A 17,597-nucleotide genomic window follows, 5' to 3' on the forward strand; every position below is an offset into this window, starting at 1 on the left:
TCTTTCAACTTGTACTGGTTTCATTAGTTATGGCAATGATTTAGCTTATATTTTAAATGGGAATTTTCCCTTCTTTAAATCATTTATAGTTATACAGCCATTCCATGAAAAACCGATCTAGTGGGTCACCGAATTCCGTGAAAATTTGCTATTTTGTTCCTTATCCGAAATAAGGATACACGTGTGTTTGTATTTTTTATTAGGGTGACCATTTCCAAAATAGGATGACCAGAAAAATCGCGATTTTGCAAAATTTTTATTTTTAAAATAATTATAACTTTTGAACCGTTCGACCGATTTTCAATCTTTTTGGACGAAATAAAGGCTAAGGATTTTGACTTTTCAGGAAAAATATAAAATTTCACAAAAATTGTGTTTTTTTTTTCATGGAAAAACTCAATAGTTTCCGTTTTTTCGTGTTTTGAAGGCCTCGGGACCAAAGGGGCTATTTCTGTTCTCATTTTTTCTTCAAAGTTCAGAAAATTTTACGTTTACTGTCAAATTTTCAGCGATGTTTGTTTTCTAGTTTTTGAGATATATTTTTTTGAAAATAAAAAATCAGGCATTTTTCATCGGCACACACTGTAGATCTCAGCGCATTAAATTTTTAATTTAAAAAAAAATCATAACTTTTGAACAGCTCAACGGATTTCCAATCTTTTTTTATGGAATGAATGCTTAAGATTTCATTTTTTCAGAAAAAATAGAAAAAAAAAATAGAAAACTTCGAAGAAATTTTTATATTTTTTCACGTTTAAACATATTTTTATCAGATTTTTCAATTTTGTCTGAAAAGTTGAAATTTTAAGCTATCATTCCATAAAAAAGATTGGAAATAAATACTGATATAATAATTGTTTGCATTACACTATCTTAAGTTTTCATAAGAGATTTTTCCTTCTTTTGATCATAGGCTGTTCTTTCATATTTTAATAATTTTCATAGTTCATAGAACTAAGGCTTATGATAAGTTTATAGTCCTAATAAAAATTATACCGAACGACTCGCTGAACACTTACGTTAAAGAGTTTCTCCGTTGTGAAAAGAAGAAGCTAAACTTGTGGTTGCTAGAAATTATTTAGTTTACTAAGTACTATCAGAAGGATTGAAGCAAATCGATGCTACAGAAAGACGAATAAGTCGTAAACCGTTTTAGGAACAGTCAAAAGCTGACTACAAACGCAATTCGAAAACCTATGCTGGCAGCTATTAGTGCTAGCAGAGAAGAGAAAAATTGCTTACATTGACTATTCCTTGAACTAACACTAAAGAGCTGTATGTCAATGATGATTTATGCTTCTTTCGAAACAAACTGTTACACAAATGTATGCTAACTGTAGTTCATTTTTGTTTTCAATTTCGGCCAAACGCCATTAGGCCAAATGACCCTTTCGTTCAAATGGCGTTCGGCCAAACGGCATCCGGCCTAATGACCCGGAACCCTTCTTTCATACATAGGCTGTTCTTTTAAGTTGTGTCATGAAAACAAATGGCAATGTTCAGACTGATAAACAAATACATCATCATGAATTCCAATTATAGCTACTGCCATTTGCATAGATAATCACCCTTCTTTTGAACAATTGTCGTTCTTCCGAACAGTAGCGCAACCAGGATTTGGTTCTAGGGGGGGTTTTGCAAATTCTAAAATACTTTTTGAGAAGATATTTTTGATATAAAAAATCGAGTTGACGCATTTAGGTAGGGTTAAGTGTATTTGCATAGTTAAATGATTTAAGAATTATTCTAGTAAATTATCGCGATGCTATTCATCCGCTCGTTTTCTGTGCTGTTCCTTATATGTCTCTCCTGTGTTGTTTTTTATATGTTTTCGAGTTTTGCAACAATGAGAATGACTTCGAGAACAATCTTTAAGCGCTGTAATTTGCAATAGAAAGCATTCACATTATTGTTGCAGTAGGTCGAAAGTAGATCAACATTGCAAAACTAATACTGCGGTGGAAAACTAATTGTCACATCTTCCAAACTTTGTTTTGGATGATTTTGTAATCCGATTGATTTGATATTGAGTAGGACGCTAATGCATCCATATTTCTTATGGACAAATCCGAGTCACATTGTTCCACCCTATATTCACGATTTATTAAAAAAATAAACAAAAATATTCATTATCCACACTAACAAAATTTAATAATTGTCGAAATTTTCAAAGGTGCCAAATGCTTCAACTGCCAGCGAAATACAGAGGTTTCTTCAAATCAAAGAATTCGTATGCTCTGAAGGTCGCCAAATTTGGCAAAATGCTGAGGCAATGGTGGGGAACGTGCCTTTGGAACCGACCTTCTGATCAGTTTGTTTTCAAAACAGGCTAGAGAATTTTGTTATTTAACAGCTTATTGTAGTAATAATCCACAGATGACTTTGTTATTATCAAACTTCCTGAAGAGTTCGATAATTCAAATAAACACAACTTAGAATAATATAACTGTGAAAACCACTAACATTCCCAGTGTTAATACGAATCAAACTAAGTTACTGTTCAGTAGTTGTATAATGTGTAGTGTTGCATTTAACAAATGTACTTGGCAAGCCATATAACTTTTCGGCTCTGGGGGGGGGGGTTGACCCCTCAAAACCCCCCCTTGGTTGCGCCACTGCTTCCGAAATATACCGACAGAAAAATGTTTGGCGAGAAGGCTGCTAATATTGAACATTATAAATTTTCCCTTCTTTCAAACTAAGGTTATTCTGTTGAGTCATTGATTTATATACAAATTGTTTCACGCTAAAACTAGACATATTTGACCAAAACCCCCTTGTCAATTTAGTAAGGTTTGTGATGCTTCCCACAACTCCTTCTCCACCTTTGGAATGAGATATTAGCATGAACTTTATCCTATTAATATCATCTTCTTCTTTTCTAACATGACGTTCTAACTGGGACAAAGTCTGCTTATCGATTCCATGTGCATATTAATTCTCCCACAGTAATCAACTGATAATATTTTTCGCCAATTGGCAAAGAAATTCTATACCCTCGAAAATAGAAGAATTTGCCAACCCGAAAATATTCTCGATAGGCGGGATTGGAATCCACGACAATTATCTGTGGTCCGCGTTGATCTTTACAAATATTACACTCAGCCAAATGGAATTGAAATACATACAAACCCTTTATGAAAAGTCGCCATGAGAAATTGGATTGAAATTCACACATTTGCCTTGACAAACAAGATTTGAGAACAAAAAATCGAGTCAAAGACCTTGCGCTCTTTCATCTTTCATAAGAAAAATAGGTTTGAATTTTGATAGTCCAGTTCGCTTCGTGTAGGGTTCTTGTAAGCCGTTCAGTTCTGACAGTTCTATCGCAAAACAAAATCCGCGAAAGTTTATTATTGGTGCATTCCGGGAAGTGGCATTCCGGGAAATGGGTTTCCGGGAAATGGGTCATTCCAGGAAATGGATTCCGGGAAACGGCATTCCGGGAAATGTCATAGAATCCCCGCATGAACTGGCTTAGATGCAGTGGTATATATACGGTCTACGTAGGAGCCAGTATAATGCATCATCACCAGCACTTATACATTGAGCATCCACGGGCGGCCAATCAAGCTCAAGCTCAAGCTCAAACTCAATGTTAGGCACAAGGTATTTAATCACCCTCATTGGCGTAGGAACAGGGGGGGCCAGGGGGGCCTGGCCCCCTCCAGAATCATCCAGGCCTCCCCCAGAACTTTTGATGACAATAAAAAAAAATAAAACAAAACCGATTTAAGATGACGCAAATTCTTCTGGAATTATGTACATAACTCTTGTTATTAACAAAAAAAATCGCTTCAGTAGTTATGTTATGTAATGTTGTACAACTATATTGAGAAAACCTCGTTTACGTTACACAGCATCAGCGCGGCTGTTCTGACTTCGGTGAATCGTGCGACAATCGAAAGCTTAACCGTCCGATTGATTTCCGATATGAGAATTCACTAAAAAAAATATAATAATTGAAAAAACAGACATAAATTTTGTCACAAAATTACTAAAAATACTACTACGAAAATTATGGTTTAACTTTCAAGGAATTTCGGCATGTGAAACTTTTTATCAGATTAATGGTTAAAACAATGTAACAAAATCGGCCATAGTGTTATTCCAGCAATAAATTCTTTCTTTGATTTTGATTCAATTAAAACATTGTCGCATGAGTATTCGCATGAATAAATTTATTGCTTTAACTATATTATTTCAAGAATTATTTGATTAATTTCCAACAGATTTGTAGCAAATTATTTTTAAATAACTTTTCGATATTATTCATAGAATATTAATATTATCAAATTCCTCAGATCTTTTGCAAATCTAATGGAAATTAATCAAATAATATTGTTCATACCTTCAAAGCAAATTCTTCCTGGTGGACATCCATTCTTTATATGTCTACTTTTAATTAGAAAGTTGATTCCGGAATACGTTCCCGGATTTGCCAAAAAAATGTTACTTCTGTCAAATCTAATGATGGGATATTTCACTGAAAGTTCTACTAGAAATTATTCTGTGATTTTTTTCAATATTTCACAAAAAAAATATTACAAATTCTTTTGCGTCGCTCATCAATGGTCCTTAAGAAATGTTTCCAAAATACATCACAAGTTGCGTCAAATTCTTCTTTGCTTTTTTCTAGAAATTTTGCTTCAAATCTCCGGTTGATTCATGAATTGGAAAGAAAATTGTATTTGAAACATCTCTTGCCATCGAATCTTCTTGCCTTCAAAACTTAAGCTTAAAAAATTAGCACAGCGGAAAAGGAATTTGTAGAGAAACATGTAGTAAAATAACTGGGAAGGGGGACAGGATATTTTAAGATATTCATAAAGAAATTTTTATTGATCTTTCCTAAAACACTTCCTTAGAAATAATTTTACCAATTATTGTCTGATTCTAAATTCCTATATATTTGGCCGGAATTTCTAGAGGCCTTCTGGCAGAACCCTAGAAAACCAGAAGTCAAAGAAGGATAGATTTCAGGGGTAATTTCTAAAGGTGATTCTGATGGAATCTTAAAAGAGGTAAATTGTAGGAGTTTTGAAAAATTTCAGAATTCTTAAACGTATGGTTCCTGATTTCTGAAAGTTCATCAACAAATTTTCAAAGTAATGTACAATACATCTTTGGTAATGTTCTTAAAAAATACCAGCAATATTTCAGCGTTTAACTTCTACTGTACTGCAAAATAATCGATAATAGACTATTCAAGTTAGTTTGTTTGATATTTCTAAGGGTAGGAAAAAATGATTTTAATACATCAATATGTTCACAATATAGTATCATGACACTTCGGAGTTCATACAAAATACTATCTAAGATTTTGATTTTATTTTACTTTCAGTAAAACTGCGTTTTAACACCTATAATTTTTTTATTATAAAAGACGATTATGAATTTTACGACAGGAATGTAGTAAACTTTTCCGAATTAAATGTCAGCTGCAATTATCAAAAAATTACCTACAAAGTTCTTTCAATCCTTTTTTGTATGTGTTTCTCTAGAAATCTGATATGGAGTGATTTGTAAGGGAATTTGTAAAGCAATTCCTAAAAGTTTTGAGATATTCAGGGAGTAGTTTTTGAACCAAAGTATGGAGAGTGGAAAAATTTTTAAATGTTATTTATGAAAGAATCATGAGATTACCAATTAAAAAATGGAATGATTTCTAGAACCTGAAATGACACTTGATGGAATTTCTGGAGATTTTTTTTTGAGAAGTTCAAAAATGAATTGCAAAATCTTAGTAAATCGATGAAAAATTTCTTCTTTTGAGAATTTTGAAGAAAAAAAATCTGTGGAAAATACTTAGATGAATCTCTGGTATTATGTTCACGAGAATCTTAGGGCAACAATAATTTAATTCTCTCAGACATCCCTGAACAAATTACTCCGGAAATCTTTCAGTATTTTCATGAAAAAGTTTTTGAAAGAACAGTTCAACGGTTTCCGCTAGGAACTTTATAAAAATGTTAGAAGTTTTTAAACATTTCTTAGTTAAACAAAGCAAGAAAAATTAAACAAAAATTCCGAGGAAGTTTTGAAGGAATGGGGGATATTGCTCATTGATTTTAGAGAAATATAAAAAATGCAGCTAAATCTGCGTTGATGATAGATTGGCTGCTCAGTCCTGACAAAATTAAAAAACTGTTCATTTATTTTGTCCAACGTTTCACTCAATTTTAACTGTTCTTCCTACCAGATAGATAGGTGGAGAACTTCTTTGAAATCATGAGAATAACAATTTCCCAATTGAATTCTTCCTAATTGATCATAACATTTTTGTGGAATATTGCGAGAAACATTTAGAGTAACACCCACAAGATTTTTATGCAGGAAATCTGGATAATTTCTGTTGTGATTATTTTCAAACAGCACTGTAGGGCTTCAAAAGCAAACTGTTCTGAGGAATTCGTGAAATGAATCCTTGCTTGGTGATCTTGAAGACATTTTTGGTTTTTTTTCTGATTAAAATCCTAAACATATTATTAATGAGTTACTGGAGGACACTTTAAACTAACAGTTTATATATAATTAGTACGTAGATGACCTTCCAAAAGAAATGATTAAACGAATTTCTAATACATTTTCTGGCCGAATTCTTCAAGAGATTATTTAAGTAATTCGATACAGATTCTTCGAGAATTCTTCTGGTGAAATCAGAGAGTCTGGGTATGATTTTCTGTGGAAAGCCCAGGACGAACTTCGTGAAAACTGGTAAAAGAGTTCTTGATGAAAGCACTGAAAATTATGAAAATAATTCATAACGAAATTTCCTTAGGAGTTCTTAAAGGAATCTCTTCAAAAAACATGATTGAATCCTTGAAAAAATCGTGGAAGAATCACAAAGGACATTCCTTGTGATTTTTTCGCTAGAATTCTTGAAGGATTACAAAAAGAATGAATTTGTATATTTAAGGTGAAGATGAATCGAAGCCAAAGTTTGAATTTTCAAGAGCACGGATCTGGAGAACCAAACACCCGTTTGAGCTGAAAACCTAATCGATTGATAAGCACCAGCTAGTGACCAATCGATTAAGTTTTCAGATTAAACGGATGTTTGGTTCTCCAGATCCGTGCTTCTGAATATTTGATCTTTGGCTTCGATTTATCTTCACCTTAAACTACAAATGAAACTGATGAAATGAAGACGAAATGAGACAAAATCACATATTATTAAAATCAATACAAATCTGTTAAAAAACGAAATTTGTGAAAATCGTGATCATTGCGACCGACATTACATCTGTAAATTGGAGGTGAACCAGCCGTGGGCTGAAAATCTCCCTAATAGAGATAATTATTAATACATCTGTAAAAACAGGTATATGCTAGGCCCCCTCCAGACAAAAATCCTAGCTACGCCAATGATCACCCTTAGTATTTTTTTAAAATATTTTATGATTTATTTTTTTATTTTTTCAATTATGTGTTCTATTGAAGGGTTAAAAGCCTACCCAAGTAACCAATGAGCATTTAAACCAGCATTTATTCAGCATTATATGCGTCTATACGACAACGCATTAAATGCCAATCAAGCGTATATGCGCCGGTAGTGCTTCCCCAGTGCAGGTTTTGGCGAAATAACGGGCTACTTCAGTGCTGCACCTTCAGCAACGTTTCATTTGACTGTCAAAATATGTAACGCCTCCGTGAAGAGCATAGCAAAACAAAAATATGTTCCCTCCTTCTCTCGTCTTGACGTTGCCACTGCCTTGTGAACTTTTTTTGTTGTGTTGTATTTTTTTTATTCATTTTTCAATGTTGCGTAATTTTTGATAATGATGTTTCAATTTAATGATTACGCTGATGTCCCTGATCAAATTTAATACAAAAATTCGGTCAAAGGATGAGAATCATTTTCGCCCTTTGCTGCTGATTATATAGTGGCATATACGTCTTTTAAGTTGCGAAAATTAACTGGCATTTTGCCAATTTCCCCATAATTGGTTCGAAAATCCCCTTCTCGAACATTTCATGCAGATGTTGAAACTAACGTATTGTATGAGAGAGACGAAATGATCTATCATATTAGTAACATATTTATTGTACTCCTCTTTCGTGTCATTCAACAGCAATAAAAAAGCACTTCGATTGCTTCCAACCGAAATAAATCCGTGCAATGGAAATGCTTCTTAGCAGCCGAGTGATTTTGAAAAGCATTGCTGCTGCTGATTCAAAACAGCTAAGCAATCGAACTGGTTTGATTCAAGAACATCAAGCAGTTCAAATGCTGAAAGCTATCTTCTGTGAGGCTTATTCAAATGCTTATTGGTTACCTGGGATATGTCTGTCTGATATTGACCATTTAGTATGAACGGCTTTTGTGCATTTTATGTGTCCGATACTGCACATCACCTCTCCCTTTAAGCTTACATAATTGAATTGATGACGATAATGGAGTGAAACCACTGTTTTTCTTTTCAATTTGCATCCGAATCCATCTTCACCTCTTTCCCCAATCAACTGAAGCATCCTTGTAGTGAACTTCTGCACTATACCCTATCTGTAGCAAATTCTCTTTTGGCAAACAGTTATTGGTTTACTCAGTATTACCACTGCGAACTCCTACGCTACGACGGATACTTTGAGTCCGACCGGACTCACGTTCTGGTTTTGTCCCGGTCTCAATAAAGCTCGGTGACGAGCTCGGTAGATATTGATTGGTAATGGGGCTCATCAAGAATTTACAAGCGAAAGACGGTCAGGTGTCGGCAGCTGTTTACCAGGCTGTTGAATTATTCACGCGGCCAAGAAAAATGACATCTTCTTCTTCTCCTTCTTTCTGACGTTACGTCGCCACTGGGAAAAAGCCTGCTTCTCAGCGTAGAGTTCTTATGAGCACTTTCACAGTTATTAACTGAGAGCTTTAATGGCAAGTGACCATTTTTTCATCTGTATATCGACGGTTGGGATTCGAACCCACGACCCTTCGCTCGGTCTTGCGTTGCGGTTGTGCATTTACCGAAACGACTATCTTGGTCCCACAAAAGAAGAAAAATGACATATGAAGGATGATTTTGTGTTTCCCTTCCTGGTGGAACCGAAGGAAAAAACACACCAAAACTTGCTCAATCTTCTTCAACGCGTTCACTAACGTTCACTAACTCCCAAGGGGAGGATATTGAAATTTAAATTAAATTTACCGCCCGATTCCGGCGAACACGGCAACCCACTTTTCGAAGCCGTTCCGGGGTGTCTAAACCAGCGAGCGTCTACCCGGGTAAGACACAAGGTCAGCCAAGTAATAACCCTCTGCTTCCATTTCGGTGTGGCAAACGAACCGTCCTCAGCCGTCTTTCACCACCAGCGTCACCCGTTCCAAAATCCGGTTTCCCACTTTGATTCCGGCCCCCATCTTGGTGAAAGGATATGAAAATGCTAATGGATTTCCGTTCGTATCTTTTGACATTTTCACTGAGAAGTTGCCGCAGCCGAAGGTTCATCGTCGGGGTGTCGTTCGATGGCAGTGCCAAGTTGCGTGTTGGGACCCAGACCACGAATTTACGTGTAGGGGAGCATGCTTACCTCTTTCATGGACTATAAATGCGGTTCGGAATGGGCGACAAGAAGATGTAGCACTTTCGAGAGGCTTCTGATTCCATATTTCGGTTAGAAAATTTTCAAGGGATGAATCGCTTGTCGCACCGGGTCTAGTGAACGATATTTTGGCTATGGAAAGTTGGCAAAGGACGAACAAGATATGAATGAAAAACCTTACCAACCTTACCCAACCGAATCTATTGAGAGTGGGATCATAAACTTGTTGAACAATTGGAGCACTAAATCTCCGACATCGCTGCAACACCCATTTCGGAGCAAAAGCTTTCAGTTTTTGGCAAATAAATAAACAGTGGGACTAGATTTCATTTTTTTTTTTTCACGTAGAAGCAAGTTTCCTTTTAACTTTGGCCAGCCGCTTAATCATAATGCTCTTGCAAAAATTTTCACATTTATTAACTAAAGCTGATTTTGACTCTTCACGACGTTTTTTCAGAACGACTAATTTATGTGTCTCCTTACATTTTAATCGCTCTCGACTCATTTTTAACTCAATTGAATCACTCTCGATAAACTCTCTGACTCTATTGTCTTGACATACTTTCAATTACTCTTGGCAATCTCTCATCGCACACCTAATATTCTCGACTAGATTGTCCATCCCAGACAGCGGTTGACAAGCTTAGAGGGCCCGTGATCCCGGAACAAAAATCCCGGGATTTGACAAATTTTGGGATTTCCCGTTTCCCTGTATACAAGTTCTGAAATCCCGAATTTCCCGACATGTACGTAGTATTTGATGAAAACCACTAAATTTCAATGAATACCAATGACATTTTTCTTCAGTATCAAACTAAATTTGATAAAATGAAGAAGCATAATAAAAAAGAGAATGAAAAAGTAATTATTTTCATGCAAAGGCCGCAAAATATTTCTAGTAAACCCGTTAGTAGTAAAATTAAGTTTTTATTATTATTTAGTTAATTCATCACCATAAGAATGTCGTATATGACATTAAACACTTTGCTGAGGATTATAATCAACATATTATCTTTTAATTTCATTGAAATCATATCGTATTGTTGAATTCTTACTTCAATTTCAACCCAAATACTAGTATTATTAAAAATGGCAGTAATCCCGGGATTTCCCGGGACAAGCTTGGATTTTTATCCCGACACGTTGAATCTCGACTCAATCTGAACTCTGTTGTGAATTTCTTTTGACTCATTTTTTAATATCTCTTCAATTTGGCTTGATTCTAGAAATTCTCCTCACTTGACTTTTTGCCAACAAACCTGACACTCAATAGTCCCATTCAAGTTCAAACTAAACACTTTGCTGAGAGTACTCTATAAACTCTCAGTTCACTCTCAACTCATTCTCACTCAGCAGTCACTCTAGATTCGCTTTTGTTAAGTTAATTTCTGACTAACTCTTGATCCACTCATGACTCATGCTTTTGATTCAATTTGGAATCTGTCGTTACTTACTTATCCAACTTTTGATCCTCACTCGCCAACATTTCGACTTGCAACTGATTTTTGACTTGCTCTTAAAGCCCTCTTGCATCATTTTGGATTTTCTTTTGATTTATTTTTGATTCTCTTTTGATTTTTTTTGCTTTTCTGACCCTTCCTGACACACTCTGAAATTTTTTTTTATTTTTTTTTTTACATCTTTATTAATATCATTCCAAACATTACATTCATTTCTTATATCTAGGTGTACTGTGTTATTAGACAAAACTATCATCCTAATTTGGTAAAATAAATTTAAGATTTAATTAACATTTTGTTAACAACATATTACATTTCATTTGCCGTAGCAGTTCAGTTTTTTTTACAGGTGAGTTGATTTCACCTGCTTATAACAGAAAAAAAAAAGTTTTTAATATACTTAACCTAACTTAACCTAAACATATAACGCATTAATCGTGGCAATAGAAGATTGTAACGATTTTTGCCTGAAATTATTTATTATTTTATTTGACATTTGTTCCAATGTTTCAACATTGGATATTCTATGTAACTCATTGGTACTATACCAGGGAGGAAGCCTCAGAATCATTTTCAAAATTTTATTTTGAATTCTCTGCAGAGCTTTCTTCCTGGTATTACAACAGCTAGTCCATATTGGTACAGCATACAACATGGCTGGCCTGAAAATTTGTTTGAATATCAACAGCTTGTTCTTAAGACAAAGTTTTGATTTTCTATTAATAAGGGGATAGAGACATTTTACATATTTATTACATTTGGCTTGAATGCCCTCAATGTGATTTTTGAAAGTTAAATTCTTATCTAGCATGAGCCCTAGATACTTAACTTCATCTGACCAATTTATTGGAACCCCTCTCATCGTGACAACATGTCTACTTTTTTTGCATTCTCACTCGAATCGTTTGAGGATCTGTGTTGAAAATTTTGAGTTCATTTTTTTCTCCTCAGAAAAACGGCAAAATAGCCTCCTCTTTGCCTCGCAGAGGAGTTTCTATCAAGCCTGTTTATAACTTGAAAATTCACCTTCACGTCGCTTGCGCCACCTCCAAATCTTGAAATTTTCAGCTCAAACTTTGAGCCTTCTCCTTTTATGTTATCTGAGTTCAGAATAGCTCACGAATGTCTAGTTTTAAGAACTTTCGAAAAATAAGTCGCTCCGTATTACACAAGGAATCAACCAGATGATTTCTTAGAACAGACGAATGAGGGAAAAGGGAAATGTGAGAAAAGGAAGGAGGAATCGATTTTACATTTAGCTTGTCCATTGCAGACCGTCTATACCGCTGCCTCTACGTGATTTCATAGCTATTTTGGGGTAAGGTTATCAGTTTGTTACGCATAAAGAAAGCGGTATAATAATGATAAAATATGCTTCATTTTTTATTTCTGGCTCTCGTGATTGATATAAATATGTTTTAAGATATAGATTGAGTGGTAAAGGTCAGTGATACATATATATAGAAAATACTAGGAAGGGGGGAGCCTTTGAACCTGGTAGCAACAGCCAATAAATAATCAGCGTTATAAATTCTTTCCATTATCGAAATCTTATGATAGGCGAGGTTAACAAAAGCTTGACAACTAATGGGGGCCGTCCATTAATTACGTAAAGGTTTATGTGGGGAAGGGGTTTTCAGATTTCTCACGCATCACATAATTTATGTTTTATTCTCATACAAAAGAATTATCATGGGTGGAGGGGTATCGAAAAACCCAGAAAATTGTCTTAAGTAATTTTTTTTCTAATTTTTTTTTTTATTAGTATCATTCCAAACATTACATTCATTTCTTATATCTAGGTGTTCTGTGTTATTTGACAACACTATCATCCTAATTTGGTAAAACAAATTTAAGATTTAATTAACATTTTGTTAACAACATATTACATTTCATTTGCCGTAGCAGTTCAGTTTTTTTACAGGTGAGTTGATTTCACCTGCTTATAAGAGAAAAAAAAATGTTTTTAATATACTTAACCTAACTTAACCTAAACATATAACGCATTAATCGTGGCAATAGAAGATTGTAACGATTTTTGCCTGAAATTATTAATAATTGTATTTGACATTTGTTCCAATGTTTCAACATTGGATATTCTATGTAACTCATTGGTACTATACCAGGGAGGAAGCCTCAGAATCATTTTCAAAATTTTATTTTGAATTCTCTGCAGAGCTTTCTTCCTGGTATTACAACAGCTAGTCCATATTGGTACAGCATACAACATGGCTGGCCTGAAAATTTGTTTGAATATCAACAGCTTGTTCTTAAGACAAAGTTTTGATTTTCTATTAATAAGGGGATAGAGACATTTTACATATTTATTACATTTGGCTTGAATGCCCTCAATGTGATTTTTGAAAGTTAAATTCTTATCTAGCATGAGCCCTAGATACTTAACTTCATCTGACCAATTTATTGGAACCCCTCTCATCATGACAACATGTCTACTTGAAGGTTTCAAATAAAGAGCCTTTGGTTTATGTGGGATTATTATTAGTTGAGTTTTGGAAGCATTAGGAGAAATCTTCCATTTTTGCAAGTATGAAGAAAAAATATCCAAACTTTTTTGCAATCGACTACAGATGACACGCAGGCTTCGTCCTTTAGCGGAGAGGCCTGTGTCATCCGCAAACATAGATTTTTGACATCCCTGAGGTAGCTCAGGTAAGTCAGATGTGAAAATATTGTATAATATTGGTCCCAAAATGCTGCCTTGAGGAACACCAGCTCTTACAGGAAGTCTTTCAGATCTGGAGTTCTGATAATTAACCTGAAGTGTACGATTTGACAGATAACTTTGAATTATTCTAACAATGTATGTTGGAAAATTAAAGTTTTTTAATTTTACAATCAAACCTTCATGCCAAACACTGTCGAATGCTTTTTCTATGTCTAGAAGAGCAAGACCAGTAGAATAGCCTTCAGATTTGTTGGAACGGATCAAATTTGTTACACGTAAAAGTTGATGAGTGGTCGAATGTCCATGGCGGAATCCGAACTGTTCATTGGCAAAAATTGAATTTTCGTTGATGTGGGCCATCATTCTGTTCAAAATAACCTTTTCAAACAGTTTACTGATGGAAGAAAGCAAACTGATTGGACGATAGCTAGAAGCTTCTGCAGGATTTTTGTCTGGTTTTAAAATTGGAACAACCTTAGCATTTTTCCATTTGTCAGGAAAATATGCTAATTGAAAACATTTGTCAAATATATCATATTTCTGGAAGTTTCTTGATGAGGATGTAGAAAATTCCATCATCGCCAGGAGCTTTCATGTTTTTGAATTTTTTAATAATAGTTCTCACTTCTTCCAAATCAGTCTCCCAGGCATTTTCGAAAACGTTCTCTTGGTTGAGAATATTTTCGAACTCCTGAGTAACTTCATTTTCAATTGGACTAGTAAGTCCTAAATTAAAATTGTGCGCACTTTCAAACTGCATAGCAAGTTTTTGAGCTTTTTCGCAATTAGTTAGTAATAATTTGTTTTCCTCTTTCAATGCCGGTATTGGCTTCTGAGGTCTTTTCAAGATTTTAGATAATTTCCAAAAGGGCTTAGAGCCAGGGTCCAATTGAGAAATTTTATTTTCAAAATTTTTGTTTCTTAATTGAGCAAAACGTTTCTTGATTTCTTTCTGCAAATCCTGCCATATAATTTTCATAGCAGGATCGCGAGTGCGTTGAAATTGCCTTCTCCTCACGTTTTTAAGACGGATCAAGAGTTTAAGATCATCGTCTATAATCACGGATTCAAATTTTACTTCACATTTTGGAATTGCAATGCTCCGGGCTTCAACAATGGAATTTGTTAAAGTTTCAAGAGCATTGTCAATATCAAGTTTAGTTTCTAAAGAAATGTTAACATCAAGATTGGAGTCAACATACGTTTTATATATATTCCAGTCGGCTCGTAAATAATTGAAAGTGGAGCTGATAGGATTGAGAATCGCTTCTTGGGATATTTGAAATGTAACAGGGACATGATCAGAATCAAAATCAGCATGAGTAATCAGTTGGCTACAAAGATGACTAGAGTCGGTTAAGACCAAATCAATCGTAGATGGATTTCTAGAAGAGGAAAAACATGTGGGGCTATCAGGGTATTGAATTGAGAAATATCCTGAAGAGCACTCATCAAATAAAATTCTGCCGTTGGAATTACTTTGAGAATTATTCCATGACCGATGTTTGGCATTAAAGTCACCAATGACAAAAAATTTTGACTTATTGCGAGTCAATTTACGCAAGTCAGTTTGGAGCAAATTAACTTGCTGTCCAGAGCATTGAAAAGGCAAATAGGCAGCTATGAAAGTATATTTACCAAACTGTGTTTCAACAGAAACACCTAAAGTTTCAAAAACTTTAGTTTCAAATGATGAAAACAGTTGATGTTTTATACGCCTATGAATGATGATTGCAACTCCCCCACATGCCCCATCAAGTCGATCGTTACGATAAACAAAAAAGTTAGGATCTCTTTTGAGTTTAGATCCAGGTTTTAAATACGTTTCCGTAATAACTGCTATATGCACGTTATTAACCGTAAGAAAATTAAACAGCTCGTCCTCTTTACCATTCAGAGAACGAGCATTCCAATTTAAAATATTTAAATTATTATTTGGATCCATTAGAAAAACGTAATCCAATAACAATTTGATTTGTAAATTTTACACCTACTTGGACTGCTTCAGTCATAGTGGTGGCTTTGAACATTGCATCAATCATTAGATTCAATTGTTCAGTTAGAAAATTAAAATCAGAGGCAGACATGTCATGTGATTTCCCATTGGAATTTCCGGTAGACGAAGAAGCGGAGTTACCTGTGGCGGTAGGGTTTTTTCCATTTGATTTGAAACAAGTGGAATGGGTACCCATGGATCGAACAGGGGAGGAGTTCGAATTTCCTGCTACGATATCGGCAAAGGATTTACCGTGGGTAGATACATTCGAAATTGAAAGATTCGAACGGCTACCCGACGGATTAAAATTTGTTTGTGAATGAGCATGATTATGATCTTCCTGATGGGTATGATTCATGATCAAGCGATCGTTAACTGAAAAATGAGCATTGTTCGATACTCTACCAGGCAAATTCCGGAAACGACCGTTATCGTAACGGATATTTTCTTTCATCTGCCTGGCACGAGCCTCAATGACCTTTTTGCGTGAAGGACAATTCCAAAAATTGGACTTATGGTTAGCCCCGCAATTACAACATATGAATTTGGTGGTATCTTCCTTCACTGGACAGACGTCTTTGGCGTGAGAAGAACCTCCGCAAATCATGCATTTAGCATCCATGCGACAATTTTTTGTACCATGACCCCACTTTTGGCACCGACGGCACTGAGTGGGGTTCTGGTAATTTCCTCCAGGTTTCTGGAAATGTTCCCATGTCACACGGACATCAAACAAAAGTTTTGCTTTTTCTAAAGCTTTAATATTATTTAGTTCTTTTTTGTTAAAGTGAACTAAATAAAATTCTTGAGGAAACCCTTTCCGAACAATGCCAGATTGGGTTCTCTTTTTCATAATGATTACTTGGACTGGGGAAAATCCAAGTAAATCATTTATTCCATTTTTGATCTCTTCAGGTGATTTATAGTCACTTGAGAGACCTTTCAAGACAACTTTGAACAAACGTTCAGTTTTGTCGTCATAAGTAAAAAATTTGTGCTTTTTCTCTTCAAGATGTTTGAGAAGAAGCTCACGATCTTTAAGAGTTTCCGGCAAAACGCGACAGTCTCCTTTCTTTGCGATTTGGAAGGAAACCTTGATTCCCCTAATGGAGTTCAAGATCTCCTGCCTAAATCCCCCAAATTCGGAACAACTGACCACGATAGGCGGCACTCTTTGCTTCCTCACTTGAATCAAAGAGCCTGGGCTAGAGGCTGCTTCGATTTGGTGTTCGGAAAATTTGTCTAGAGCATCGAACTGATTGCTCATTTCGATACAATTATTCATTTCACCCTTGGAAGAAAGTTCGCATTCCGGAGAAACGTCCTTTCTTCCATTCTTGCCACGTGTAGTGACAGTTTTAAAACCCACTTTTTTGGAAGGAAGTAGTGAATTCAGAGATTCACCCTTCCTTTTGTTTGTTGTTGATACCATGTTTAGTTAATAAACGAAAGAAGACGTGACCTTCGAAAGGTTTTTTCCCAAGACGGTGTCCAAGAAGGATTACCACCGCTAGCTTTCGCCAACGGGTCCAACGAAAAATCGAAGGCACGGGTCCAAACAAGGATCGTAAAGGGATCAATAGTAGAAAAATAGTACTGAAAAGTACCGTTTTTAATTTTAGCACTGAAAAGTACTGTTTTTGTAGCACTGAAAAGTACTGTTTTATTGCTTTAGGTAGTTTTTAAGAAAACTTCCAAGAGCAGAGAGAATTCGTGTACGCACAGCACGAAGGTACGATGCGCACTGTCTTAAGTAATTATTTAATGGATCGCCCCATGCCTTGTAGTAAGGGAGGTGGTCAAAAAATTGAAATATAGCATGACATAATTTGTGTAACAATCCCTAATGAGAAAAATAAAATTAATCCGAGCAAAATGAGCCATGTACCAAGCCAAGCCCCTACATGTTTTCATT

The 17,597-nt window shown here is 35.2% G+C and overlaps 1 protein-coding gene across 2 annotated transcripts in view; it reads right to left on the reverse strand.

Moving 5' to 3' along the window:
* LOC5570087 (myb-like protein Q) overlaps positions 1-17,597 on the reverse strand; it is a 476,649-nt gene that overhangs the window by 335,677 nt on the left and 123,375 nt on the right. The window lies entirely within an intron of this gene.

This window comes from Aedes aegypti, chromosome 2 (genome assembly GCF_002204515.2).
Source record: "Aedes aegypti strain LVP_AGWG chromosome 2, AaegL5.0 Primary Assembly, whole genome shotgun sequence".
Taxonomy (NCBI): Eukaryota; Metazoa; Arthropoda; class Insecta; order Diptera; family Culicidae; genus Aedes; species Aedes aegypti.